Below are 3,087 nucleotides of genomic sequence, written 5' to 3'. Positions count from 1 at the left end.
TGGGTGCTCTGGGAGGAACGGTTGGTGAAAGGGCTGGAGGGAGGCAGCATGTCTGGCCTTGCAGTAATAGGCCTTGGTTTACTGCTGGTAATCCTGTCTTCCTCTTGTGGGATTAGAGGAGGTTGGACTTGTGGCCTCCTTGCCGTTTTTGCAACAGGGAACTATCAATTGGCAAGTGAGGACAACTACAAACAAAAAGAGGAAAAAGACTGTATAGTTACAGAACTTTTAAATGGTGAGGAAGTCAAGAGAATTGCAAGACAGAATGGACTGTTCTAATGTCAGGGAGAAAATTATAAATCACAGGGTAAACTCAAAAGAAAAATGATAAACCTTCACATCACAATAAAAAAGAGAACAAGCACAAATATTCAGCAAATAATAAAACAACAGCAACAAAGGAAATGATAACACTATTCATAAACATAATGAGCTCAGCACAGAAAATAATATGGAACAAAGAAACCAGGGACAACATGAAAAAACGCGTAACAAAATGACAGTAACAAATTCAAACTTATCAATAATTAAAATGAATGTTAATGGATAAATGCACTACTCAAGAGACGGAGAGTTGCAGATTGGATAAGAAAACAAAAGTCATCAATATGCTGCCTACAAGAGACATACCTTAAAGATAAAGATAAAAATAAACTAAAAATCAAAGGTTGGAAAAAGATGTATCAAGCAAATGGCAACTGTAAGAGAGCAGGAATGGCAATATTAATTTCTGATTAAACTGACTTTAAGACAAAAACCACCATACGAGACAAGGAAGGACATTATATAATGACTAAAAGATCAATTAAATGTGAAGATATAACCATAATAAGTATCTATGGACCCAATGAAAAAGCCCCAAAGTACATAAATCAGACTTTAAAAGAGTTGAAAAGCCAAACAGATGACTCCACAGACATAGTGGGAGACTTTAATACACCACCACTTTCAATGAAAGATAGAACAACTGGAAAGAAACTCAACAAAGATGCAGAAGAGCTAAACAATACAATCCACCAAATTGTTCTTATAGGTGTCTACAGAGCACTTCACCCAATAGCAGCACAATATACATTCTTCTCCAGTGCACATGGAAAACTCTCCATGATAGACCACATTACGCCATAAAGCGTAATTCATAAATTTAAAAACATTGAAATACTGTAAACCATCTTCTCAGATCATAATGCTATCAAATTATTAATCAACAATAGGAAGATCAACAGAAAAAGAGTAAACACATGGAAACACCCATTCCTGATCAAAACTCTCAGCAAAATAGGAATACAAGGGACATTCCTCAATATAATAAAGGGCACCAACAGCCAACATTATTCTCAATGGAGAGAGACTGAAACCATTCCCTTTGTGAACAGGAACCAGATAAGGATGGCCTAAATGACCACTTCTATTCAACATTGTGCCCAATCTTCCTTCTGAAGAGTGGCTGGTGGGTTTGAACCGCCAGCCTTCTGGTTAGGAATCAAGTGTCTTAGGCACTATGCTACCAGAGCCATTAGAGAGATGCAAATCAAAACAACAATGAGATACCATCTAGCCCCAGTACTAGTAGCAAAGTTCAACAAGATAGAAAATAACAAATGCTGGAGAGATTGCCACTCTCGTACACTGCTGGTGGGACTGTAAAATGTATAACCACTGTGGAAAGCAGTATGGCGATTCCTTAAAAAGATAGAATTAGAAATACCATTTGACCCAGCCATTCCATTACTAGGTATATATCCTAAAGAAGTGAGAGCCATGACAAGAACAGACATATGCATACCCATGTTCATTGCAGCACTATTTACAATAGCCAAAAGATGGCAACAACCTAGGTGTCCATCAACTGAGGAATGGATAACCAGACTATTGGTACATACACACAATGGAATACTAAGCAACCCTAAAGAATAACCCAGAATCTGCAAAACATCACATAATGTGGATGAACTAGGAGGGCATTATGCGGAGTGGAGTAAGTCAATCACAGAAGGACAAATACTGTTCTTTATTGTAAAAGTCAAGGAATGGTTTATATATGGAAGCAAATTTTCTTTGTTGGTTACTAGGGGTGGGAGGGGTGGGGATGGAACACTATTAGATAGATCGAGATAAGTATTGATTTGGGTGAAGAGAAGAACAATGTACCAAATGTGAGTGATCAACATGGTGGCACTGCGTAAGAAGACATACAACGGTACATGAGAGGTACAGACAACAAAGATGAACCCTTTTGTATATACAGTATTGTGTTGTCAGTGAAGGCAAACATGGGTATATGGGTGGATAGAAGGGTGGACAGGCTGAACTATTAGGTATGTCTATGCAGTGGGGAGCGTACCCAAGACCATGTACAGGGTTGGCAGATCATGGTTCTACAAGTGTATTTGTATGATCTGTAAGAATTCCCAGGTATATAGTAGAGCTGACAAGGGACAAGGTTGTAGTCACTTCTTGGTCACAGCCAGGTACTCAGAGGGAGCAAGTAGTAGAACCTGTGGGCTCGGGACCATAATTGCAGGGGACATCAAGCTCAACTGGCATAACATACTACACAAAACATTGTTCCACCTCCTACTTTGGCGAGTAGTGACTAGGATCTTCAAAGCTTGCAAGCACTGATCTAGATGCAACAATGGGTCTCTCCTCATCCAGAGCAAAGAAGAGTGAAGAAAACCAAAGATTCATGGAAGCAAGTAGTCCTGGCAACTGGTACACCATGCAATCTTCAGCCTATATGACTATGAGACCAGAAGAACTAGATGGTGCCCAGCTACCACTGTCAACCACTCGGAGGGGGATCTATGTAGGATATCCTGGATAGAGAGGGAGAACAATGTGGAATAAACTTCAAAATCGTTTGGGAAAAAAAGAAAAAGCGGCAGGGACCAGGTTTGCTGGTCTGATAGAGCCTGGTAGAACCCCTGAGACTATGGCCCCTAGCTGCCCTCCAGGTCTGGAATTGAACCCACACCTGTGGCTTCCAGCCAAACAAAAGACAGGCATATGAGTTGAACATTTACCTAAAGTAGATACACTCCTTGGAGAGAACAATCATGGGAGAAAGAAGGGCTGTTTATACAG

General features: G+C 40.0%; 1 protein-coding gene across 1 annotated transcript in view; it reads right to left on the bottom strand.

Moving 5' to 3' along the window:
• SEC24A (SEC24 homolog A, COPII coat complex component) overlaps nt 1-3,087 on the bottom strand; it is a 120,625-nt gene that overhangs the window by 5,048 nt on the left and 112,490 nt on the right. The gene's annotated exons all lie outside the window — the stretch shown is intronic.

Source organism: Orycteropus afer, unplaced genomic scaffold (genome assembly GCF_000298275.1).
Source record: "Orycteropus afer afer isolate SDZICR_OR568_19922 unplaced genomic scaffold, OryAfe1.0 scaffold00112, whole genome shotgun sequence".
NCBI lineage: Eukaryota > Metazoa > Chordata > Mammalia > Tubulidentata > Orycteropodidae > Orycteropus > Orycteropus afer.
The sequence above is the reverse complement of the archived record's forward strand: the minus strand, read 5'-3'. Positions and strand labels throughout refer to the sequence as shown.